Source organism: Phyllostomus discolor, chromosome 2 (genome assembly GCF_004126475.2).
Source record: "Phyllostomus discolor isolate MPI-MPIP mPhyDis1 chromosome 2, mPhyDis1.pri.v3, whole genome shotgun sequence".
NCBI classification, from domain to species: Eukaryota; Metazoa; Chordata; class Mammalia; order Chiroptera; family Phyllostomidae; genus Phyllostomus; species Phyllostomus discolor.
This window is the reverse complement of record NC_040904.2, coordinates 199,678,450-199,706,208: the sequence shown is the minus strand read 5'-3', so window position 1 is coordinate 199,706,208 and position 27,759 is coordinate 199,678,450. Positions and strand designations below refer to the sequence as shown.

Genomic DNA, 27,759 nt, shown 5'->3' with positions numbered 1-27,759 from the left:
TCAGACTAAGGAACTGGAAATTTATTCTGTAAGCACTGGGGAGCGGACATGACTGGAATGCTTTAGGTTGGTTAATTCTGAAGGAGTATACAATAGGAATTAGAAGGAAGGAAAGTCAAGGTGGGGTCACCCATCTGGGGAAAGATTCGGGTGGGGTGGGCAGCTCTGAGGCAAGGTAGCAGAATGGGAAAGATAAATATTAACTACTGTTCTAAGGAAGTGATCCGATGAAATTTGCCAACTGACAATAAACTGAGTTTCTACTGATAGAAACTTTGCACTTTTGCAAATTCAAGGTGGGCCAAGCATGCAAAGGAGTTTAATCATCCAGTGTTTCGCACTAAAAGGAAAAAAGAAAGCATCCTTAGAAGTAATTCTTATGTGTATTGTTTACCTCACTACTTTTGTACCCTTACTTAAAATATTACTTTCTTGGCAAGTTTTCTCCTTATTGTGAGCAAGGGCCCTGCACTACTATATCCCCAGCCCCCCGAGCAGTGCCCAGCCCATGGTAGGCACTCAATACGAAAGTCAGTGAATGACTCCCCCTTGTCACAGTGCTGCCCATCACTGAAGCCTGGCTCAAAGCGTCCATAGCACTTCCTGTGTGAAACTTCTGCTGAAGTGGAACCGCCTCTCACCACCTGGGTAATTATCCCCCTAGTTCAAACCAACTGCCTCTACCTGGGCTACACTAGATTCTCATCTGTCACCTCTAGGTTAGGCTACTTGAGCCCATCTTTCCTGGGTTGTCTCTAGCCTGGGCAGTTCACAGATGCCTCATCTCTGCCCCAGTCACCCTTCTTCCCACTCTGCAGTTGAACTTCCACACAGCAGCAGAACAGTCACGCCGCAGGCCACAGTCTGCTCAAAACCTCCAATGGCCTCCCACACTCAATAGCATCGGGCCCCTTCCCACACCTGTGACCTCATCTCCTACTCTCCCCTTCTCCTGCACTCTCGTCATCCACTATCTTTTTGTTCCCAAACACGCCAAGCACATTTTGCCTCAAGGTCTTTCCACATTCATCTCTGCCTGGGAAGCCGTAACTTCAGATCATCAGTCATTTGCTTCTAGGCATTATCATATCTCTGTTCAGCCACCACCTCCTCATAGAGGCCTCATGATCTCCAAGTCATACCCCTTGCTCGTGATCACTGTGCTTTGTATTGTCCTTCTTTAGTTTTTCCTCCGTAGCACTCATGGCTGCCCGAAGTTATATTATTTGTTTGTTGTCTTTCTGATTTTCCATTTCTCCCCAAGGATGTCAGGTCCAGAAGGTCAGGGACCGTGACTGTCCTATTCCCTTCTACATACCCACTCCCTGCAACAGTGCCTGGCACAGAGTAGGTGGTCAACAATATTTGTGGAATGAAGGAATACACTGTTCTCTCTTTCTTCTGAGATCTGATAGTTCTCTAACTCATTCTGTCTGAAGGTACTGATAATATTAAAAGCATCCTGAGGGCAGAAACGATGTCACGGCCATCCTTGAATTTTCCATGGTGCTTGCACATTAAAAGAATGAACAAATGAATGATTGAGTAAATGGATATTTTCCTCACGTTATTCAAATATAATTTTTTTAAATCAAAGAGTGCCTCAATTTAAAAATATATCTATAAGCCTATACGTGCCATTTGACGTGAATCAAAGGAACTGGAACACAGAATTGTTTGGAGAATAAATGAAGTGTTTACTTTTAAAGCAGAATATCATTCCCATTAGAGAAAAACAATATAATAGAAACAATACAAAATTAAGCTTCCATCAAGAGGCTGGTGCAAAGTGTTCACTATGCACCCAAATGCACAGAGAATACATAAAAACATTCAAGCACGTGCTCAGCAGCACAAACAGAATGTTACAGTGCTACAAATTGGTGCTTTGCTTTCTTAGGTAATGAGCCCAATCTTCAGATGGTTAATAGCGTAATTTTACTGCCAGCACATTCATTTGCATTCACTCTAACTCAGCGCTGCCAGGAAAGGGACAAAATGCCTTCTCATTTTGTCTGCGCAATTTGGGTCTTCAGAGTATACGTGTTCCTTGTCTCTCATGAAAAATATTCCGTGATTGCTACCTGAGATCCTTTAATTAACATGTTGTATTTGGGAACTGGGGAGATTGTTCCTTAACAGAGAAAAGGTAATTTTCTAAGTGCAGTCTTGATCTGTTAGCACACATCAAAGCATGTGTTTCATGCTTTATGTGTATTTATTGTTTCAAGTTCCAAAGACAGAAGTTTATTCCTTTGGTAAGAATGGTTGTTCTGTAATATGCCTTTTTTGTATTGAAATATTCACCACTGCAAAAAGGTCTGCATGTCCTCAAGTACCCTGGATACGTTGAACATGTAGAATACATTTACTATGTTGTAGGCATAGATACCTTTACAACAATAAGCACATTACTTCCTTCTCCATCCATTCTTTCCTCTCTGTCTTTTGCAATACTTAACCATTAGTAGCAATGCTTAATATCAAATTTCACCCCGCATCCACGTCTTTCACCAGCCTCAGCTCAGTCTTTATGTCTACAAGTTTCCTTGGACTCCTGAAGATCAGACTTCACCCTCCTCACTTTTTAAGAAAGGTGACATACCATAAGTCCCATGAAAAGATGGCTTATTTTTGACTCGGAGAAACTGCAAACTTAATGGACTTTTCTCTGCCCCTTTGACCCAGGGAAATTATCTGGTTACTTATTTTCAACATATAATTTACCTTTTACCAGATAAGAATTCTCTGTGGCCAGGTCTTTGGCTAATCCTCTAAAATCCTTTTTAAAAGGTCATAATCTCTTTTGTCTTTTGACAGTGTAACAACCGGAGGTCAGGAACTCAAAAGGATATTCATTTTGAAGGTTTGTGGGATTTCACGGCCAGGCCCATATTTATCTGCGCTCTTAATAGCTCTCATCCTGAACTGAATATGTATTTCAACATTCTAGCAACTTCAAGGTCACATGCTCACTTCATTTGCCAGTATTTCCTTTTCTAATATTTTCCTGTTTTACAATGTCTTTTGGAATCATTTAGTAGTTGTCTAAATACTCGGCAGCAAGTAGTTGTCTCCTCACTATCCTCCTTTCCTTTGCTCCCACTCCTGTTTCCATCTACTTGGGTCAAACTAGTTCCTTGGCTGCCACACTGCCCAACTAGTGCTCAGGTCACCAGTGACAAGCAGAGCAGGAATTCATGAACCCCTTTTCACCTCTGCACCCAAACCCAGGTCTGGCTGCTTGCCACAACCAAAGCCAAATTTGTGAGACAGGTGCTGGTGAAAAGGAAAATGGTTTATTCAAGTGCCAACCCCCTGAGAAGATGGGGGACTCTTGTCTCAAAGCCCATCTTAACATCTTAGTGCAGGTAGAGGTTTTTATAAGGAGGGAGAGGGAGAGAAGAACCAAGAGATCAAGGGGTGGGTGTTGAAAAGTTCTCTACGTGCAGACCAGCACGGTCTCTTCCAGTAAGGACCTCGAAACTAGTCAAGCGATGGTCTGGTATGTGTCACCCTGGTTTTATGGTTGAAGGTCAGCAAATCTCCCAGAGCTGGGATGCCTGAAAGTCAGAGTCTGTATCTTTTGAAGTTAGTTCCTGGGATTTGTATATAAATGTCTTGTTTATCTGCAAGCTGCATATTAATCAGAGTCAGCATTTACAGAAACAATGTCAAAAGAATTGTGGGATGGGTTACAATTCTCCACTGTTACACCTTCACCTCACTGTGTGTTTGGTAGGTTCTGATACTCTTGTCACCTGTCAACACTGTCTTCTTCTGGCTTCCACAATACCTGGTGTCTTCCTGCCTCTCTGATATTTTCTCTCCTTGCCTATTCATTCTCAGTTGATTGTTGCAGTTCCTCAAAGCTCAAACTCGAAAATATTTGATGACTGCTGAATGGTGTTGTCACAGGATTCTTGATCATAGTACATTTTCTGGTATGCATTGATTTGTTCATTGCTACTCTGCTTCTGCTTTACTGCATAATGAACACCTGCATTTCAGCTGCCTTTTATTTCTTAGTTCAGTTCAACATAACCAATCTTTAATGGTCGCATAGTTTTATTTATTTTTTCACTGAACATGTCTAATTGGATTAAATTACCCTCTTTCTAATCCTCAGTTTAAGATATTTTTTAAGTTATTTGTTATTCCAATAGAAAAACAAGATCCTATGTTTGTTATCTGTTGCTGTATAACAAATTACCCCCAAATCTTGATGGTATTTAATAATAATATTTGTTATTTCACAATTTCCGTGTGTCAGGAGTCCAGGTAGAGCTTAGCTGGGTTCTCAGGCTCTGGGTCTCTACCAGAGCTACAGTCTTCTCAAGACTTGACTGGAAAGGAACCACTTTCGAGGTCACTCACGTGGCTGTAGCAGGATTCTGTTCCATGGGGCCTTTTGGACTGAGTACTCAGTACCTCATGAGCTGTTGGCTGGAGGCTTCCCTCAGTCCATTGTCACATGGGCCTCCTCTTAAAGCATCTCACAACAGGCATCTGGCTTCAGTAGCATAAGCAAGAGAGAGGGCCAGAAAGCACCAACAAGATGGAAGTCACTGTCTTTCACAACATCCCATCCTTTTATTATCTTCTTTCCAGTTTTATTGACAAATAATCGACATACATCACTATTTAAATGTAAGGTGTACAGCATGATGCTTTGACTTAAATATGTTGCAAAATGATTACCATTCTAGGTTCAGCTAACATCCTAACAAATAGAATGAAAAGAAAAGGAAAAAATAAAGAAAAACAATTTTCTTTCTGAGATAAGGACTGTTCTTTTTCATATTGTATTAGAATCAAGTCACTAGATCCACTCCCACACAACAGAAGGGGTTTGCATAGGATGTGAATCCGAGCAGGTGGGATCATTGGGGAGAATCTCAGAGGTTTGCCACTATCTACATTTGTGGTTAAAATGGAAGAACCCATTAACATCAGCAACAACAAAAGCATCTCATTTCCATGGGCCAGCTTCAAGGGACTGTACTATTCAGATTTAGATAATTCAGAAACCACATTTGACATCACTCAAAAAAAAGAGGCACATACTCTGGTCTGTAGAATGATATGTAAGGTAGCCTGATATGATATAATCATACAGAAATTAGACATGTTAGAGATGTGTCAATTGTACATAAAGTCTTCATGATCTGAACACTACCGGGCTAAGTAATTCACACAAATAAGTAATTTCATAAAACACAACAAATTTTATAAACATGTTTTTTCCTTGTTGGTGCCTCATTACTGAAAATAGCATATATCCATCCATATTAGGCAAGTAAATTGGTCAAAGTCTATTGGACAAGGCTTTAAGGATGTTAGCAAAGAAAATATATTTTAAAAAGCTAACAAAGCTAGAAAAAAAGGGGGACTCCTTAACTTCAGATCTGATTAGAGCAAGTAGACAAAGACAACAGTTAACCCAGACAAACGCTGTGAGCAAGGATCTAGAGACACACTGGCAGGGGCTGAATGCAAACATTAAAAGCAAGACAACAGGGAGTGGTGGGAACTGGCCAACTAAAGAGCACAAACTTGCCCTCAAAAAAATGCTGCCTTTGTTTCCAAATACCTTATAATAAAGCAAAACGCTGGGGACCAGATTTGGTTATGGCTGTCACTCTGCTACCCCTGTGTCACAGGGGAAAAGAGTATCTCCAGAAATGAAAGTCTTAGTATAATGGGACCACAAGTTATTTCAGAGTTCAAGGGGAGTATTATGAAAGGGGCATTATCACAATATGACTTCCTGTTCAGGGTGATGTTCTTAAAGACTCCAGTTCATCCAAGGTCCTTCAAACTCAGATGTTAGTTAATTCTAGTCTTGATGGCTGGTGAAGATGTGTGCTAGCTCTAGGGGGTAAGGGGACGATCAATGTCATTTCTTGAAGAGTCTAGAAAAGAAAGTTCAGTCTTATTTCCCTGTCACTTAGAAAAATGGTAGAAACTTACTCCTATTCCTACTATTTTTCAAAAGGGCAGTGATGAAATGTAGGCTACAGGCGTAAATGCTCTCAGGGTACTTCCCGACAAGGTAACTTTTCATTCTCTCATGCCATCCCTCACTTTCCACCTACCCTCATTGTTTTTACTCAAATTTCTTGCTTTTCACCATCTGGTATCTTTAACTTTGAGCCACAGAATGTAGACCTACCACCCTGTGGACATCTAATTAAAGATATTCTCACAAACAAAATCTCACACACACGTAAGCACCGTTAGCATGGGGGATCTAACCTGGAGTTAATGCACGATTGGACACACAGTCTAGCTGAGAGCATTGGATGTTCCACTTGCTGTACATCTAGTCTTTGAGGAGACGGGCTGCAGTGTTCCTGGAGTCCTTTCAAGCTTCATTCTGTTCTAAAATGTCTCATGGTTCTGGAACAAACAGATATGCTCATTTAGATCACTTAGATGGGTGTAAAAGATTCCTTGTTTTTCTGGAGGAATGTTGGTGCCATCAGAGAATAGGGAAGGACAAAAGAGTAATTGGTCTTAAGGTAAAAAGCATAGATAATTTAGAATATATAAATTTTGAAGTGACAACAAGTCTTTGAGATCTTTTTTATTATTCCCCCTTACCCTGGCACACTCTATAATCAGGTAATAAACTCCAGCTGCTATAACAAACAACTATAAAACTTCAGTGGCTTAACACTATTAAATTTTTTTCTCACTCATACTAAATCCAATGAGGGGTCAGACAGCTCTCCTCCAATCAGTGACTCAGGGATCCAGGCTTCTCTGTTCACGTGCCTCTCCCATCTCGGAGTTCTCTGAGGGCTTCAGAAAGGCAGGCGAGAGAAGAGCTTAGAACCCCGGAGGGTCTATTGCCAGGTGTGGAAGTGCATCACTTAGTTTAGACCACGCTTGATTCACCAGGACTCAGTTACACGATCCTCACTAAACTGCAAGGTAAGCAAAGACATGTAGTCTGCCTTCCCAGGAAGAGGTAACAGAATTCCTGAGAAGTTAGCCATTCCGTGCCAGAAAAACCTTCTCCTTTCTGTACTTCAACTGCTGCCCTTTTTCAGATGGGTAACTCCTATTCAGTCCTAAGAATACTCCTTGGAGAAACATTGTATGATATTCTCTGCCTGGGCTACATTGCTGATTTAACTCCTCTGTGCTCCCTTTACATGCTACCAAATTGCCAATTAACTAGATTGTCTCTCTCACTCAAGATTAAGATCTTTGTCATATTCATCTTTATTTCCTAAGCATGAAGTACTCAGCACCTGGACATAGTAATGCTCAGTTAATGTTTATTAAACTGGATGGGCCAAACAAGAATGCAGATTAGAGGTCAACCCTGAATGGGTCAGGTCAGTACTCCCAAAGACATTTCGCAGCTGAGCACCTCTATATTTAAATGTGTTAGAAAGGAAGAAGGCGGGTCCTTTAGGAATATAACACCCACAATCCTAGAGGCCTGCATTTTCCCAGAGTGACATCCTCCCCATGCCTCATGCTTTCTGTTTACAAAGTGGAGACCAGTAACTAGTCTGTTTTTCAAGTGTATATTGGTAGAAGGAATAGCCAGTGCCTATAACACTCTTTGGGCCCTTTGAAGTGACAAAATCCAGTCCATACAAAATAGCTCCAGCTGTTTGGGATGAATAGTTATCCAAAGAATTGCTAGGTGTGAAAGTGATGCAGTGCCCTTGTCCTTACCAATGCTCTGTCCCAAGGTTTTATGCAATATCAGAAAGCAAGATGGCTGCTGCCTTCTCCCTTAATGAAAGAGGGAAGATTTTCAGTGTTTTTTTTAAATGAGTTTCTCTTGTATTCATTTATTATGTAGACCAGAAAGCTGAAATATCAGTTTACTCATTATCTGACCTGAATATTTACAGAGAAATAGGGAGGAGTCCTGAAAGTAACTGGGTTCTGATCTATTTCCATCCGCAGCAGCTGTCATCTTTCAACTTTGAAAAGTTTACACCCATTTAAGTAAAGAACAGTGGCTCCTTGGGAGGGATACTTCAATCAGTAGGAAGAGTAAAGAAATTTAAATATCTGAGCACTTTTCTTTATGTAATTGTACCAAGAAAATCACGGTGTAGCACTGGAAAAGACCTTAAAAGTCCTGGCCCTCCTCTCACCTGAGTCATCTCACAGGTGATGAAACCAGATCCGGGTCATATCCAATGACTTGCCCCAAGACAGATTGTCCTTTAGCGGCAGAGCAGGAGTGAAATCCCAGGTGTCTCTACTTCTGACAATTGCCTCCTGGGAGGCTGCTGTGCTGTATCAGACTCACAGCTCTGAGGATGCTTGTGTATTTGTGAGAAAAACTGTAAGAGGACAGGAAAGAACCAAATGACTATTTAGTCATGCAAGAGGAGGAATTGTTTATAAAATCGGGTTTCCTTTTAAGTTTTGTGTTTAAAAGGCAGTTGTTGCCACCTCCATAGACCACTAACCTCCCTTCTCAAGGATAGGAAAGGCTGTGGCAGGAATATCAAGGCCCTGGAGAAGCAGGAAGGTGACAGACATGGGAGAAAAAAGTAGATGAGACCATGTCCATTTTCCAGCAGCCAGTGGGGTCAAACCCTTGCCTGTCCTTGAAGATGTCCTGAGAGAAGCTTCGCTAACAGTAGACATTGCTGTTTCAAAGAAGAAAAGACACAACGGAATGAACTAAAACCACTTATTTACTTTCCTCTTTAATCTGGGTGGAGAGGAAGGAAAGATGGGCAAGATGGAAGGGCATTCTGTAGGAAAGAATAAAGACACATCTTGTGAGCATTAAATTCCATGGAGATGACATTTTTATGGGAGTTGGCCAGGAAGCAGCATGGTGTAATGGTTGGGAACATGAACAGACTTCCTAAGTTTGATTTTACCTACCCCACACGGTTGCTGTAAGAGTTAAATGAGTCAATATTTGTAAAGCACTTAAAATGGGCCTTGACACATTGTATGTACTATAGTAGTATACATTAATTAAAAAATTTAAAGAAGATTGAAGGTAATCCAAGAAAAGAGTGAGGTTCCTTTGGTCCATTAAGTGTAACTGAAAATTACTACTTTGTGCATAAACAATAAGCAGAATGAATCTCTTATTTATTCACTCAGTAGATATTTTATGAAATTACACCCTAGCCAGTGTGACTCCATTGGTTGGATGTTGTCCCACAAATGGAAAGTTTGCTGGTTCGATTCCCAGTGGGCACATGCCTGGGTTGCAGGTTCAGTCCTGGCAGGGGTATGTACAAGAGGCAACCAATCAATGTTTCCCATTCACATTGATATTTCTTTCCCTCTCTTTCTCTCTCCCTTCCCCCTCTCTGAAAATAATTTAAAAATAAAGATAATCTAACATAATTTAATCCTGTGTTAGCCACCTAGTCCTTGTGTCACCAAGCACGAGTCATTGAAATTCTCTAATTCTGTCTCCTCATATGTAAAATGGAGATAACAGTGGAACCTACCACATTAGGTTATTATACGCTATAAACTTAAAAATGCATATAAAGTGCCTGGCCCTTAGAAGGACTAAATTAATACTAGTTACAGCTACTTGCATTTGTTCAATAAACACTCACTGAATTAACAAAGCTCAATGAATTTTTGATGTTCCTTTTGCCTGGGCCAAAAAAAATAACCCAAAGTCCCTCAATGACTGATATAAAAGAGCCCGAGACTGAAAGTGCCCAAGACCACATTGCTCAGTGAGCTTTCCATCCGCTTGAGTGGATTACTCACCGAGTATCTCTTTTCCAGATAAAAAAAAAACAAAAAAGGCAAAATTTTTAAATCTGATCATCAGCCACGAAACTGTCCTTAATACACTTGGGATTATGGTTACATCAGGCACTGGAAGAGAAGTTTGAAATCATGGCTGCGATCTTCTTAGCTAAGAGATTAAATGAATAAGTATAATACTGAGAGGATGTCCTCTCTTAGAGGTATAGGTCTGCATCTCCTAGAGGTAATGTAATCAACTCCCAACACAAAGAGGAAAGTGGGAGAAGAATGGAAGTGAAGAGAGTGCTTCAGGCAGCAAGGGCTCTATGAATGGATGGGGCACAGAATGCAATGAAAGTGGCCTGCGAAGCTGAGCAGTCAGATCTCGACAGCACAGTTCCGTTCAATCCCCAGCGGCATTGTGATTTCATAGAAAACTGGAACATGTTGATTTACACAAGAGCTGTGAAATGTCTCCGCCATGTTGAAAGAGCCCTTGTTCCCTCCCTTTACAGTTAAATTCTCACTTAATGGTTGAATGTAATTTGGCTGTCTTTCTTATTTTTGATCAAAAGCACTCAAGTGAGAATCCTCTGTTCAGTTACGTTTACAAGTGCAGCATGGTGTAATGAGTATCTACTTATTGAGTACCTACTTATGTCTCAGACACAGTGCGAGGAGAAAAAAGATGAAATCACACAGTGTCTGCCTTCAAAGAGATCCAGTCTAGCAGAGAAAGTTTGCCCAATCGTCTGGTGATTTAAATACAAAGCAAAGCATGAAAAAGCTATAACAGAGGTAAAAACACACACACTTTGCAAGTGGAACGAAAGGGAAGGTCTCCTTTGTGGAGAGACAGGTGTTTGGAAGAGGAGGAGGTCAATCAAAAGGCTGTTTCTCTGCACCTTTAAAACTCCTTTGGTGTGGGGAACATTTGCTCAGCTTATTCAGACTGATGGATATGCTCCTTTTTTTCTTATTTGTAATACACGTCTCCTGAAATACAGCTAGTGCCATCAATCCGGCTATGAACGTCATCCATCACGTTGCCCTTTAATCTATAATGAGTCAAATTCTTCAAGCCCAAGCAGATACCTGTAGTCAGCTTCAATGGGCTGAGTTAATATTATTCCTGCCCCTAAGCTAAACACTTTTTCATTACATGGTATTTCTTTGTAATTACATTCTTTGTTGATGATCAATGGGACTTTAGATTTCCATCTTTTGGCTTTCGGTTCTAACCTGATGGTTGATCTTCTGTGGACCTAAAATCCATATTTCCTCAAGGCGTTCCTGAGCATGCTCAGAAAGCTACTGCAGGGCAAAGCCCTATGTTAGGTGTCAACACTCTTTTTCTTATTTCGTGTTCTTGATTACTGTTAACACACAATATTATATTAGTTTCAGGTGTTCAACATAGCGGTTAGATGTTTATATAACTTATGAAGTCTCGCCCCATTCAGTCCAATACCCATCTGACACCATATTGTAATGTAATACATAGTTATGACAATATTAAAATCAACACTTAAAGAAAAATTTACTACACGCCGGGCACTGTTCTAAGTCTTACCAGGTTAGCTATAAAGTAACTCATTTAGATCTTAAAATTAATTCGCTCTGTTACAGGTGAACAAACTAAGGCACATAAAAGTCACGTAACTTGCCTAAGACCACACAGATAGTCATAGGCAAAGACAAGATTCGAACCAGGCAGCCCGGCTCAGGGGTCTGCTCTGTGAGCTGCTTTCCTCTGCTGCCGCTGTCCCGGGAGCATTGCATCTCTGTCCTCTATGAACAGCCTCTCGATGCTTGTGCCTTTGGAAAATCACTAGCCCTCTTCGCTGTCTCCCACGGAGCTGGCATTCTTCTACTTTAGTAAGTAGAAGTTCAGCTTCATTTTTTTTTTTTTTTAGTTAACAGGTAGCCACTGCTCTTATAAGAGAAAATTAGTACTCATGAAACTGCCAGATCCTTCCTTTCCTGTCTCTGAGAGAAAATACATTTTGGCTTCACTTGTTCTATGAATTTATGAAGTATAAATGCTAACTAGATACAATTTAAATAATTTTAGGCTGAAATATATGAATCCTAGAATCCCAATTGGTTAAAGCTTTTCCTTTAATACCTCATTAGTTTTTTTGTTTTGTTTTGTTAAAAGTCATTTTTTAAAGATTTTATTTACTTATTTTTAGAGAGAGAAGGGAGGGAGAAACAGAGAGAGAAACATCAATGTGTGGTTGCTAGGGGCTGTGGCCTGCAACCCAGGCATGTGCCCTGACTGGGAATCGAACCTGTGATGCTTTGGTTCTCAGCCCACACTCAATGCACTGAGCTATGCCAGCCAGGGCTTCAATGCCTCATTAGTTTTAACCCACAATGCCTTCTGTACTTGTTACCACTGCTTAATGGGAAAATACTGTATTTATAATTTTCTAATACTAAAAAGTATAGAAATTTTCTTTTTTGATATATTTTATTGATTATGCTATTACAGTTGTCCCATATCCCCCCTTCACTCCCCTCCACCCTGCACACCCTCTCCCACCCACATTCCCTCACTTTAGTTCATGTCCATGTGTCATAAGCTCTTTAGCTTCTACATTTCCCATACTATTCTTGCCCTCCCCCTGTCTATTTTCTACCTACCATCTATGCTACTTATTCTCCATACCGTTTCCCCCTCTCTCCTCCTCCCACTCCCCTGTTGCTAACCCTCCATGTGATCTCTATTTCTGTGATTCTGTTCCTGTTCTAGTTATTTGCTTAGTTTCTTTTGGTTTTGTTTTAGGTGTGGTTATTAATAATTGTGAGTTTGCTGTCATTTTACTATACATTTTTTTTTAATTTTCTTTTTCTTAGATAAGTCCCTTTAACATTTCATAAAATAAGGGCTTGGTGATGATGAACTCCTTTAACTTGACCTTATCTGAGAAGCACTTGATCTGCCCTTCCATTCTAAATAAAAGCTTTGCTGAATAGAGCAATCTGGGATGTAGGTCCTTGCCTTTTCTGACTTGGAATACTTCTTTCCAGCCCCTTCTTGCCTATAAGGTCTCTTTTGAGAAATCAGCTGACAGTCTGATGGCAACTCCTTTGTAGGTTACTGTCCCCTTATCTCTTGCTGCTTCTAGGATTCTCTCCTTCATTTTTACCTTGGCTAATGTAATTATGATGTACCTTGGTGTGTTCCTTCTTGGGTCCAATTTCTTTGGGACTCTCTGAGCTTCCTGGACTTCCTGGAAGTCCATTTCCTTTGCCAGAATGGGGAAATTCTCCTTTATTATTTGTTCTTTATTATTTTCCTCTTCCCCTTCTGGTACCCCTATAATTCGGATGTTGGAACGTTTAAAGATGTCCTGGAGGTTCCTAAGCCTCTCCTCATTTTTTTAAAATTCTTATTTGTTCATTCTTTTCTGTGTGGTTATTTCTTTCTTCCTTCTGGTCCACTCCACTGATGTGAAACCCAGCTTTCTTTCCATCACTATTGGTTCCCTGTGTATTTTTCTTCATTTCACATATTGTAGCCTTCATTTTTTTCATCTAATTTGCAACCCAAATCAACCAATTCTGTGAGCTTCCTGATCACCAGTGTTTTGAACTGTGCATCTGATAGACTGGCTATCTCTCGGTCGCTTAAAAGGATGGATTCTGGGGCTTTCATTTGGTCTTTTGTTTGAGCCATCTCTCTCTCTCTTTTCTTTTTTTGGTCTGGTTGTGCCTGTTACAGTAAGGGGTGGAGTCTTGGGTGTTCACTAGGGCTGGGCTCCCCAGTCACTGGGTTGTGACATTGTATGTGGGGTCAGGGCCAAGACGGAACAATGGGGCTTGCTCCATTCTCCGTGGGACCTTAGTCCCTTCTGCTGCTTCCCCCAAGCAAACTGGGCCCCTCTGGTGCCAATTCCCATGTGGGTGGGCTTGTGCATACTATAGGGCTCTCCAAGGATCTCTCCTGTGAGACTGGTTGTCTCTCCATGCGCCTCAGCTCCCACAGGTGTCCTCAATCAGTGCCCCGAGGCTCTATTTCCCAGCGCTGGGATCCTGGGTAGCGTGCAGTGCCTTGCTTCATAATTGCCATCTCACTGGGACTGCCAGTTGCCACCCCCCGGCTGGGGTCTGCCAGCTGCCGCTTGAGCACTCAGGGTTCACCCACTGAGGTCTTGGGCACCCCGGATGCCTTACTTGCCTGGTCCCAACGCTCTCTGCTCTCCGTGCCGTGACTTTCACCTGGCTGCGCGATTCCACCCCTCCTACCTGTCCAGATGAACGGGTCTATTTCAATTTCTTGCTTGTCCAACTTCCATTCAGATCAATTTTCTGTCAGTTCCGGTTGTTATTCTAAATTGTTGCTGTCCCTATCTTGGTTGTGAGAGGAGGCACAGTGCATCCACCTATGCCTCCATCTTGACCGGAAGTCCAGAGGTATAGAAATTTTCAAATGCAAAAATTTGTTCCACAAATGTGCAATAGATTATTGCAGTAAATGTAGAAAAGATGGATGTTCCTGCCTCTCACCTCTCAGACTCAATTACATCCTCATTTATCAACATTTCCAGTGTTCACCTTTGACAAAACCCTTTTCTAAGTACTAGTAATATATACATAGAATAACAGCTGACCTTACATCCCAAGATCTTAGCATCCATGGTAGGATGGGAGCCAGGTGAAGGAGAGCTAGTGCAACTCCAGATGTATGATGCCTGCAAACACCCACGTGCCAGACGTTCATTGGTGAATCCCTAATTCATTCGTACATTCAGCCAGTCAGTTCACTTTGGCCCTACGCTGGGTTCAGAGATGGGGATGCAAAAATTGGTAAGACTTGGTCCCTGCATCAAGAAGTTCTACCTACATTTCAGACAGAGACAGATATGTGAAAAACTAAACTACTGTGGGGGAAAAAGCTATAAAAGGAGGAAGAGCTAAGTACATGAGGGTCTAAGAAGGTTTTCTAAATAGCTAGATGACACTCTAACTGCATCTCAAAGAATTAATCAGTATTTTTACCTGAACAGAACATTTAGGGAGTCTCTTCAGACAGAGAATGCTGTCTGCATTCCTGCAGATCTAAGAGACAGTAAGAAGCTGATACCCTTCCATCCATTCACTGTCTCTCTGTCTCTCTCTGTCTCTCTCACTCTCCATCTCTTCTCATGCATGCTCACTTTCACATACAAACAGCACACACACCTACTCTCACAGTTGTTCTTTTAGTTCCCAATATGTTAACCCCAAGGGAAACTATAGAAGAAACTCTTCTCAAATTTCTCCAACCCCCTCAGTTTCTTTTCTTTCCTAGAACTTATAAAAATTTTGGCACTTAATACTTTTCTTATATTTGTATATTTTTCAAATGTATACCCAAGGAAATTCCATATTCCTGGGAGGAGGGAACCCTAGACCTCTTTACATGTTTATAGTATGATAGGATGGCATTACATATATGATTTGTGCTGTAAAATGCTTGTTGAAGTAGATAAGTGATAACTACTAAAATTATTGTGAGAGCTGATTCTCTACTGGGATTCACTTAAGTAGAGCTAAAAATTTACTTCAGTGCCTAAGGTAATTAAAGCTTCTGAATTGAAAAAAAAAGAAAGAAACAAGTGAAAAAACGAAAACCCAAAACTTACAAAACCCGCCAAACTATGAGCCTGAAAACATTTTCCTAAGGGCCAAACTATCATTAATTATGGCTGCTGTTCTCTCCCCAAAGGTGAGGAAATAATCTGTAGGTCATTCCCTTGCTGTAGATGTGAAGGCAGTTCTCTAGAACTCCGGGCACAGTTCCCACGTGGGATCACACTGATCTGCATATTCCAGACCTTACTGCAGTTCCTCCTAATGATTTCCTGGGTATCTCACACCACATCTGTGCCATTAACCAGACCATTCGCAGAGCGTGTGACATCTGCCTTTTTCTGCCTCTCTTGCTTTAGCTTATTGTGGTTGATGGCTCCTGTCACCAAAGCTTAATATAATGCCACCAGAATTTACCAAAAGTGCTCTCGGTGCTGCCAGTGCCCACTGAGGGTACCCGTTCCATTACTAACAACTGCAGGGGCTGCATCAGGAAAAGGCACTGACATCCATGCTACTGGCTGCAACACCCACCCTCTTCCCATCAAGGGCACCTTAGCCAGTGCCAACTGAGTGTCCTGCCAATGTCACTGAAGCCTGCCAGTGTGAGCAGCGTCTCCAACTGCAGGTGCCGATATCGAGGGCACCAATGTCTGCAATATGGCACCATCTCTGCTTGCTGATGAAGTTGCTGGTGCCAATTCTGCTGACTGCTTTTGTTTCTAATGTCCCCAAAATGTTTCATGATAGCTGCTCTTTTACTGATGCCTTCTCTTCTTAAGGCATGGTTCATGGGAGCAGGGCCAGGGGCCAGTCGATGCATCAGATCCTAATATCTATTCAGAATCACCCTTTCCCTCTGACACTTCTCTGTCATCCCGTGAATCAAATATGTATGTGCCTTGACCACCTTCTCTGAGCAGAAGAAGAGTCTTCTGAGGCCCTGGATTCCTCCTTGAAAACAGGCCCAGCCAAGACCAAGCCTGCCAGTCGAGCCGAGATCCGTGCCACACAGCTGCAGCCATCAAGCTGACAGATTCCCCGTCTGTGCTAGAGAGCAGGAACGTTGTATTTTGTGTTTCAGGAACTCATCCTAAATCTGACCACTTCCCACCACCCCTAATTTGGCACCCTGTCCAAGCCACATCTTCCTTCTGCTGGATTACTTCCACAGCCTCTGAACAGGCCTCCCTGCTCCCAGCCTTAACTCCCTGTTAACTATTCTCAGCCCTGCACCCAGAGTGATTTTGCTGAAACATAAGCCGGATCATGCCACCTCTGCTCAGATTCTTGCACTGACTCCCCACTTCCCTCAAAATAAAAGCCAAGATCCTTAGAAGGCTCTCAAAGCTTTACTTCTCTGACCCAAAATTACCTCTCTGACCTGCTCCCCAGTCCTCTCTGCCTGCACAAGCTGTTCCAACCCCATTGGTTTCCTTGTTACTCTGTGAACAGGCTCCAGGCTCACTCTATCCTGAGGCCCTTCACCCTGCCTGGCCCCTCTCCTTGTAATTCTCTCCCCCTTAGTTGCCAGCACAGCCCATTCGCCATCTTAAAATCTGTGTTCAAATCTTGCCTTCTGAATGAAGCTTCTGCCAGCCCGCCTAGTCAGTACTGCACTGTCCTGCCTCCACGCACACACTCCAGCACTTCCAACCCTCCTGCTGTACCTTCTCCTTTTTTTTCATGGCACTTATCACCTTTGGACATAATTTCCTTATTTATGATGCTTGTTAATTGTTATCTCTCTCCCCCACTAGAATGAGAGCTCCACAGGGACTGGCACCCGTATATGATTTGTTCACTGATGCATCCAGAACAGCACTGCAGTATAGTCGACATGCTATAAGTATTTGCTGAGTGAGTGAATGAATGAATGAATGAATGAATAGATAAGCAGATTAAGTGGGTGGGAAGATTGATGAATGGAGTGGTAGGTTCTCATGTTTGTAACTCCTTTACTAATTTTAGGGTACCATGTGAATATCTTTCATGCTGCCCTACCCAGCCAGAATGCAAGTTATTCACTTGTAAACTGCTAACTCTGGTTTTATAGTAGATTGATCTGTTTGAGGTGCTTCAGTGGGTGATAGTATGCACATGCCTGGAGACTCTGAGAAAGGGCATGGTTTGTAAATATCAAATAAATAGAATTGACATTCAGAGCACTCATTATCTTGTGAGGATGCAAGATTGAGGATTTTTTTTAGTGGAGACTAATAACATACAAAAATTTTTCCTGATTAATAGTAGCCTTTATAAAGTGTTAAGAGCAAAACAGCGTGCTGTTTAACCACTGAATAGCTACACGAATATCAGAAAACAGGTACTGCCAGAGGAAAAAAGAGACCCCGTGTCTCTTTCTAAATGCAGTTCACCTCACTGACGGAGGAGCTTGAGAAATGGGAATGACCGCGAGCACTGTTCAGCACCTTGTTCTGGTCTTAATAAATCCTCTTCATCTTTCATCTGAGCCCGTTTCATAAAAGTGCTTTGAGACAAGGAAATGAATCAAAACAAATAGTGCTATTTAACAAAGGGCTTTAGAGTCAACATTATCACAGTAAGGATTTTAGAAATGAAAACATAGTAAAAAAAAAAACACATGTCCTTTTATTGAATTTTTAAAAGCACCCCTTTTACTAAAAGCTTCGGGGGAAAAATACAGTAAAGTCATTCAATGAAACCATTGAACCCCAAGGGCCACGTTTATGTATCTTTTCATCCACATCTTGGCAGATCTCACCTGACAGTGAACTGCCAGGTTCTCAGGTGATGCTGTCGGTAGTAGCCTGTGTGCACAGGTGAAGCTAAGAGACCAGTGGTTGCCTAGCAGTCTCCTTGCAGAGCCACAAAGAAAGGGATTGTTTTGGAGTTGCTGCTGTTTTTTGTTTTGTTTTGTTTGCCATGATGTATAGAACTTGTTTGTTCTGGTAACTGCACTCCTTTAACTTGTGATGAGCTCAGCCAGAGCCTTTGATGAAAGAGGGCACTCCCTTCCCCTGATGCCTCGGGGCTAGATGGATCTGCTTGGTGCTTCTATTTCCTTCCCTACCTGACTATGCTGTGCTGCCAGAAGTTGATAAGAAATGTTTGCAACATTTCTTATCTATGTCCTGGTTGTTGTCCATTGCTTCCCTGTCAGTTTACTCCATGATCGAAGGCTTGTAAAAATAAGGGATACCTCAGGATCTCTCTGAGATAGACCTTCATTGTTTCTTTTATTTATAAAATAAGAATCACGGGGCGTTAAGGGCCAGTGCCCAGTCCAAAGCACTCTACTCCCCCAAAACATAGTGCCAAGTAATACCCAGATACTACCTCCTCACTGCTCTTGTCTTTACCTAAAGCCGGGAGTTTGCCATTGTCTGAGCTCGCCAGGCACCCCAGGTCAGTGAGGCTCGGCTGGTGGTGGGAAAAAGGGAAGAGGGTACCAGTAAGTACTCTGCAACTGTAAGTCCATAGTGACAGCCAAACACAATTCACCTACCTCGGGGTGGGGGGTTAGATTTCCTCCCTATTCTTCGATGGAAATCCCATCCATGACAGTCTAATTCTAAACAAAGAGGCTTCCAGGAACAGACTGGTACACGTTACCTGTCTCCCTCCCTTGCTGTAGATAGATACCCAACACCTTATCATTCCTTGCTTGCCAACAATAGTCACAGTGTATGAATCGTTTCAATTCCCACCGAGAGGATATCATTACACGGGCAAGCCGAGATGTCCTAAAGGGCGTTTTCCCAAAGATCACCTAAAACCCCTCCCCAGTGGGATGATACACGTGAAAACACTTTGGGATCTTTCAAGTCTCATATGGGTGTTAGGTGATGTTCTTACTGATGCCCTATCCGTTTTGCAGACACGTCTCTCCCAGCAAAGTTGCACTGCGACAGCACCTAGATGGGGATGGATAGACTTCTTTCTGGGGCCCCGTGGTCAGTGGATCTGCCTTTCTCTTTTATGTTCAATCAGCCTTTTAAGAGCCACTGTTAAAATAGCACAGTGATGTCTAAGCCCAGGTCTCAAAGCCGGTATGAGATTTGATCCTCACACTACTTGATAGACCTGCATTTGGACTCGGCAGCACACTGGCTGCTAGCACCGCTTGTCCTGGTTTATTTTGAGGGCTGCTGTTACTCCAAGTCTTTGGGTAGCAGCAGGACAGAGCACAAAAGGCTAGAACAAGGAGCAGGAATAGAGGGAAGTACCCAACAATCTGTATTACAAAAGTCGTATCAGGGAGTCTGAGAGTTTTTAAGTACCTTCAGGTGGGGGAAGAGAAGCCGCAGTTTGTTGCAGCTTTGTAATCAAATTTAAGTACCTGAGCCTGGTACACCAGGGCTGTTGTACGGGTTGACATAAATGGCAGGTTTGTGTGTTGGTGTTTAGGGAATGGCATGCCACATGGGTGGCCGTCCTTGCCCACATGAGGATCTCTCCTAGGTCCCGTACCAGGATCCAGCTGTCACCAAGTCCAAGCCACTCAGCTTTCTGGCCCCTTACAACTGTTTTCACTGAAAGATTACTAACCCCAAAGCCCTCCACCTGGCCCTAATCTGCATTACATTCTTAGATTCTTATTCCTTTATATCTCTGACCTTCCTCAAGCCTGAGTCCTCATGCTGGTGGTGGGGAAAAGGGGACTCACCCTTTTCCATGCCTTTACCATGTACCTTCTCAAATCTTCCTCTTCCTCTTTTTCTCCCCATATGAACTCATGAATAGAGTGCCCTTGCTCCTTCCCCATCCCTAACTCATACCTGAGTCCAGCACTGCCTCACTTCTGGGCCCCTCTCTGTGAGTCCCAGCGAGTAGTTTGCCAGATCCCACGAACGCCTCTCCTTCCTCACCGTATTAGCCCTCTCTGCAGTGCTTGCTCACTGCTGACCTTACCCCTCTGAAACTCTATTCCCTGCCCTTCTCCTCCTGATTACTCCTTTTTTGGCCTCCTGGGACTAATAACTTGTGTGAAGAACTATTTTTTATTTAATCCCAAATTTATTGTAATGCTATATCATCTTTCCCTCTTTTTTATTTCCTTTGCCAATTTTTAATTAAATTTATTGGGGTGACATTGGCTAATAAATGATATAGGCTTCGAGTGTATAATTCTATAATCCATCATCTGTGTGTTTACCCTGAAAGTCAAATCTCCTTTTGTCCCTGTATATTTGACCCCCTTTACCCCTTACTCCCTTCCCTGCACCCCCTTTCCTCTGGTAAACCATTATACTGTTTTCAGTGCTGGTGAGTTTTGTTTGTAGGTTTGCTTATTTGTTCATTTGTTTTGTTTTGTTTTCAGTTTTATAGCCCATGTAAGAGTGAAGGCATATCGTTCTTGACTTTTTCAATATGACTTATTTCACTTAGCACGATATGCTCAAGATCCATCCATGTTGTTGCAAATGGCAGTATTTCATCTTTTCTTACTGCTGAGTAGTTTTCTGTTGTGTATCTGTTACCCATATTTACTGCCTTCCTCTTGCTGTACCTTCCATCTATGGCTCCTTCATTTTGTAAGGTATTATCCTTGTCTGAATAGACAAAGCAGGCTTCAGGCAGAGATAAATAATGACAGATAGTACATATATGTACATATATATATGTGACAACCCCGACTATTTCAAATAAAACTGAGAAATTAAGAGAGAATAAAAGCGTAGTGATAAGGTCATCTTGCAAAAGTCTTCTAGATTCGTGATTTTCAAACATTTCATTTTAAAGCGGGGGAAGCCTTTCTTCCTCTTCTTGCCTGGGTAAAACACTTAAAATACGGGCTGTCCTGGTTGGAGTAGATTAGGCAGTCTCAGAGCCTGGGCTGTCCAGCTGCCCAAAACTGGCCCCCTGGAAACCCCGGGACTCTGCAGAGCACTGTCCGGGGTCAGGGGTCAGAGACCTCTCCCTGCCATATCACCCGTGACGTTAACAGTATGACTGCTCTGAGGCCAGGTTTGCTTCAAGAGGCCCTTGGGGGAATGTCGATGCACGTTTGGGCGGAACAGCAATACACCAAGAGCAACAAGGAAAGTGTTTAGTAAAACATATCAATACACACGTTTTCCTGAGACTGACGTTTCCTTCACTATTACCCCAGCTTAGGTTTTTCCTAGACATTGGGATTCAACTAGTGGAATCAGATTGCCTCCTTGTTGTTGACCCTTAATGAATGCCTACCACGCCCCTGCCTCTCAGATTACCGACTGCTCTTGACTGCCCTTCGGCCGCAGCAGTACTGCGGGTCTGGAGGGGCCCTGGAGCTGTCTCTGTCTAACCCTGTCCCACCACCTGTTCCTGCTGGAAAGAGAGTGTCATTATTGCTAATTTGCAAAAGGAAGCATACATAGTGCTGAAGACCGGTGAAAGAACTGTGGATGCCATCTGACCTTTAGACTGAACGTCCTATCTTGTCATTTTTTTATAGCTTTATCTCTTAGGGAAGGCTTCTTTTTAAAACTTTATTGATAAATCTGACACTAATTTATGACAATTTACAAATTATAGAATTATAAGATTTAGGAATTATACAGGAACTTTAGGATCATTGGTCCACTGCCCGCATTAGATAGATGAAAACACTGAAGCTTAGGGAGCTGAAACAGCTCGCCCATATTTACGCAGCTGGTGAAGAGCAGGGTCAGGACTGCTGGTTTAAGGAGACAGAGCCCAGTGCCTTCGGTAATACAGCACACTTTCTGGAATCGGTTCTTGCTTTTGAATAGTTTTAAATAGTTGTAAACATTACTGTTAGGCCCTAAAAATAGCCCTCAATTTCATAATATGTTCTAAAAAACACTAATCTCCCCCCACAATAGATGCCAGGCTACTGTAATTAATTTCTCATTTTATCTTTGTGTATTCATTAAATTGCTTTGTTTAATAAACATTTGACAAATGCCTACCACATGTGAGATGCTTTGCTGGGCACATCAGAGACTACAAAGATGTTAAGAGCTTTTTTCTTCACCAAGGGGCTGATAGGCTAATGAAGAAGACAGATACATCTCTATACTAAACAGCAGACTTTCACGACACTGTAATAGGATGATAGGCAAATTACTACAGAAATCTAGCAGAAGGTATGATTAATTTTGAGTTAAGTGTAAGGGTGGCATTGGACATGACTTCATGAAGGAGGTGACGTTTAAACAAGACCTTTCAAGAATGGATGGAATTTTAACAGCAGGACAGGGGAAACGGCGTTCCCAGTAGAGGGAACGCGTGAGCAAAGGTATGGAGGTATAGAAGACACGCAACGGATTATGCCCCAACAGTCATACTCAATTCGAATAAAGAATTAATTTAGGGCTAGTAGGAATGCAATGCATAGATGTTTACTAGATAAAGATAGCTTGGGAAGGATGTCAATGTTAGCAAAATTTAGCATCTCTAGTCTTTCTCCGACTCATGGAAATGCACTTGCCAAGGGATTCATAAACTAAGGAGTGGATTATTTTATCTGTCAGCTTCACTGAAACACAGTACACAGATATTCGGCCAAACGCTAGTGTAGATGTTGCTATGAAGGTATTTTTTAGATGGAATCGACAGGTTTTTTAATGATTTTATTCATGTTCAATTACAGTTGTCCGTATTTAACCCCCACCACTCCCCCCCACCACCCCAGCCATCCCCACCTCCCTCCCTTACTTCCACCCCCCTTTGGTTTTGTCCATGTGTCCTTTATAGTTGTCCCTGAAAACCCTTCCCCCCAAAAGCAGTTGAACCTCTATAATGTGGGGACTTTAAAAGAAAAAAACGAGGTGCTCTAAAGAAGAGAGAGTTCTGCCTCCAGACTGCCTTCAGACGTCAGCTGCAACGTCAGCTCTTCCCTGCCCGCCCTGCAGAGCTCAGACTTGCCAGACCCCACCGCTATATGAGCACATTGCTTAAAGTAAATCTAGGTAGATAACTACATAGATATAAAAGGGGGGGTGTATTCCATTGGTTCCATTTCTCTGGAGAACCCTGACCAAGGGTTTCAAAACAAGGAGTGACTCTGTTAGTCAGTTTTTCCCCACATATCAAAATTTCAGTAGTTTACAACGTGTGTGTGTGTGTGTGTGTGTGTGTGTAATGCGTCAGCTGTGGTTCAGCTAATTTAAGCGGGACGTTCATGACCATCATTGAACTAGGGTAGACTCCAAGCTTTGGATCAGATTTAGGTTTGCCCCACAAGTCTTCATCTTTCCCCTGGGGCCAGCAGTTCTGCACCTACTCAGCACTTGTCATTCCTGTGGTAGAGCCCAAAAATGCAAAAAGATGAGTAGATCAAAGGAGCACAGAGGCCTCATCTGTAACTGCCACACTGACACTTCCACATATTCCACTGGCCAAGCAAGCACATGGCCAACACGAGCGGGACAGAAAACTTACCGCAGCCTCCAGTGGGATACCATGCAGATACCTTGGCAAAGAGCACAGGGGCATAGTTCAAATATGGGAAGACAGGAGAGGAGTGAGAACAGCAATTCAATCTACCGAGTGACCTGGCTAGATATGTTATATTTCTGAAAAATAACTGTTAGCTGAGGGAAAGAGGAGTATGAAGGGGTGAGTAGAAATGAACCCTTTCTAAAACAAGATGGAAAAGAAAGGGAACAAGGCAAGGAGAAATGGATGAGAGAAGAAAGAAGAGTTTTGATTGGAAGTTGAAAAGATCAGCAGTTATCCCTGGCTGGTATAGCTCAGTGGATTGAGTGCCCGGCCCATGAACCAAAAGGTCACTGGTTTAATTCCCAGTTATGGCACGTGCCTGGGTTGTGGGCCATGTCCCCAGTTGGGGGGTGTGTGAGAGGCAGCTGACCAATATATCTCTCGCACATCGATATTTGTCTTCCACTCTTTCTCTCCCCGTTCCCCTCTCTCTAAAAATAAATAAGTAAAATATTTTAAAAAGAAAGAAAGAAAATATTAGCAGCCAAAGGATTCAGTATTATTTCAAAATAAGCATGGATCTAATTTAGGGCAGTGGAAAGGGAAGAGAACTAAGCTATTGCAGACCTATTATATTCGAAGCACTCTGCTAGGCAATATACATACTCTATGAGGTCTGTCCAGAAGCCATGTAATATGAAAAATACAGACATTTATTGAAGAAGATACAAGATACAAGAATCATTGTACATAGTACCATGATGCCTCAGTCCCCTTCAAAGTAGGCACCTTGGGACCTCACGTCAGCTGCCCCGTCATATTTTCCTGTATCTCACTGATAGTCTGAAATCTCTTCCTATTCAAAGGTGATTTTAGTTTTGGGAGAAGCCAGAAGTCACAGGGTACCAAATCTGAGATGTAAGGGGGCTGGGTCACCTGGGTGATTTGTTATGTCGCCAAAAAACTCTGCACAAAACATGAGGCATGAGTGGGCATGTTGTCCTGATGAAGCTGCCAATCACCAGTTGCCCAACGCTGTGGCCTTCTGAATCATCCAAATAATTCCCACAGAGAAATGTTCAAGCTTAACACAAAATTTGATGTAGATCTGTTGCTTTATTTGTTCAGTCATTTTGAATGCAGAAGCCACGTAGTACACATGTTCACTCAACAGCATCTACGAACCCCACTGATTAGTAGAGTGAAGTCATCATTGTCCACACATGCACATTCCAGTCCACTCTCCTTGGCTGCCAGCTTACATCGATGTGGAGCAAACCATAGTCATCATATCAACAATCACCAGACTTTTTCTGGACAGACCTCGCATAGCATATAATTCTTACAACCCTTGGGGTAGAAACCATTGTCAGGATCCAAAGTTCATTTTGGAAGGGGAGAACTGACTTGAGAGATATTTTGGAAATCAAATCTGTAAGACTTGTTGGCCTCCCCAGACGTGGTGGTAAAACAGAGAGAGGAAAGTGAGATGACTTGCACACACCTACGTGGTCAGTGGTGTGACGGTCCCCATGAACCAAAATGGGAAACACGGGTGGCGGGGAGCAGTTTGCGAGTTGAAGGAGGTAAAACTCGTTTTTGACTCGTGTTGGTGACAGCTATAGGACATCTAAGAGCCTACGACTGATTGGAAATATGTGTCTGGGAGCGCAAGAAGGGAAGGCAGTCTTGCAGAAACATTCCAGAAGTAAAGATAAAAGCATTCCAAGTATGGCAAATGAGCTTAGCAGAGATATGAATGTGTCTTGCATAGTTCACATTCATGAACAGCTAGCAAGTTAGCATGCTGTTTAGACATACACACGTCTACTCATATGCATTAGGCTGCATGTAGTGGGAGCTTAGGATGAAAAGATAAGTGTGTACCTGGTTACCCCTGTTCTAGAATGCTAGAAGACATCTGGGCTTTTCTCAAGGTGGAGCCATGATAGGGTTTCATGCAAAGGTTGACGTAAGAGCCTGGATTTTTGGAAGACTCGATGGAGCAGCAAGATGCAAGCTGAACTGAAGGTGGGAGGCCGAGGGGAGGCTACGGCATTAGTTTTTGTAAATGCTAATGAGAACCTAAACAGGGTAGTGACAGTAGGAACAGAAATGAAGGAACAGATGGGAGAATTGCTTTGAAAGAAATTGTGCAGCACAGTACCCATTCTGCATATCATTAAATACGTGTCGAGTTAATTTTGGAACTTCATATGGCTCTAATGGTTTCCTCTCTGCAGGTATGCAGAGCCTGTATAATTTATTGGTCATCTGTTCATATATTTTTTTTAAAGTAAGAGTTACAATTTTCATGAAGGAGAGGCTATAACTGTTTGGTTCCCTACTATTTCCATGACATGAGTCAGAATAGGCACTGACTACATACTTTCTGAATGAGTGCGTGGAGGGCCGCTGCCCCTGCAGACATTGATGTACCCCTTCCCAGGTTCTCCTCGCTCTTGCTCGCTGCCTGCCCACCTCTCACAACCCAGCAAATAGTTCACTCTCTCTCACCTCTTTACGGATGGGCTTCAAGAGCTTGCCTCAGGAATAGCCAGAAGACTGTGCGGTCTACATTCATTGAGACAATGATGTGATTTTTTTTCCTAATTCTGCCTTCGACTAAACTCAATTGATTTTCACGTTATTAACTTTTGCATTATTGCAAACATATCCAATAACTTTCCAGTCATATAAAAGATTGAAAATTCAATGCCAACCCATCAAAGCCTCTAGTTTTATTTTCTTTGTGCCGCCCCCCTCCCCACCGCCAAGTTTAGGCTTTCCCTGGGGAACTGGCATCCCCCTCTCTCTTTTATTCTAAATTCCCTGGCACTGGGCAAGAAGGAGGGATTAGGAGAAAGGCAAACATATCTATATTTCATTAGGTCTGCTTTGCAGAGCCCTGGCAGGGAGCCCTGCCACTGTTCTTTGGCTCACGGACCATCAACAACCTCTGTACAGTGGGTAGACACCGATTGCTCTCTCAAAAGAGTGATGTGTCACTCGGGGTGACCTGTGGGAACCCCACTGCACACATCTGACTCTGCCTCAACTGGATTCATCAGGACTCGCTAAGTTTGTCCCCAGTATCCACTGCTGGGGTGATCCATTTCTTGAATGGCTAACAGCAAGATGTCCCTGCCAAGCTGTTAATTTCCACTCCAATGAGTTTCCCTTCCTCCTTTCCATTTCTCCAGTTATTTCTTATGTCAGCTGGGACAGCCAGGCAGTTTCTGGGGCTGGGGTGATTGTTCAAGTTAGCAGTTGGTTCAACCATTTCTTGATAAGTCCTGGGGAATGCACTTAGCCTGATATTTTTGTAACTCTCTAAAGAATGTAAAGGTATTTCATGCCTTTAGCCTCTGCTTTGGGACCTAGTCTCCAATGTTACACATACGTGACATCTGGTGATTTGGGAGTGCCACTCAACTGCATTTTGCAAACCCTGAGTTGTCCTGTAATTTGTAGCTACTGTGTAATAAACACTGAGCTAAGTGTTACATGAGCACACATTTAATAAGTAGCTCAAATGGGTTAGTCACTGTAAAAGTGATATACAAAGGTCTGAGGCAGTTCAGACTCTCATGCAAATAATGAATTACATTGTAACTTTAAAATAGAGGACACTTCAACCTCAACATGGAAAATAGATTAGGGAGTGAAACAATGGGGAGGAGGCAAAGAAAAATATTGTAACTTTAAAATAAAGGAGTAAGGGAGAATCTTAAAAAATGAGAACACTGCACAATGACAGAAAGTCTAACATGTTTAATATTAAAGCCTGAATCCCTGACACCCGGGCTAATCTTTTCTCTGCTCACAAATCAGAGTCCTATAGATTTCCATTAATATTTATCTCCTTGAATCTGAAGGAAGGGGAAAATCTATTTTGTATTTTGCCCTGTTTTGCTGTTCCCGTCATGAATTCCACTGAAGGATCACATCAGGGGATGAGGTACCGACTGTCCTTAATCCCCGAAGTATCAGTTGGAATTAGACAGATAGCGTGGCATGCAAAGCAGCACAAGTCTAGACGTGAGTTCCTTAGAAACCGAGAACCACAAATTCACCTGGAATTTC

The 27,759-nt window shown here is 42.5% G+C and overlaps 1 protein-coding gene across 13 annotated transcripts in view; it reads left to right on the top strand.

The window, feature by feature from the left end:
• Positions 1 to 27,759, top strand: part of ANKS1B (ankyrin repeat and sterile alpha motif domain containing 1B) — an 833,247-nt gene that overhangs the window by 553,298 nt on the left and 252,190 nt on the right. The window lies entirely within an intron of this gene.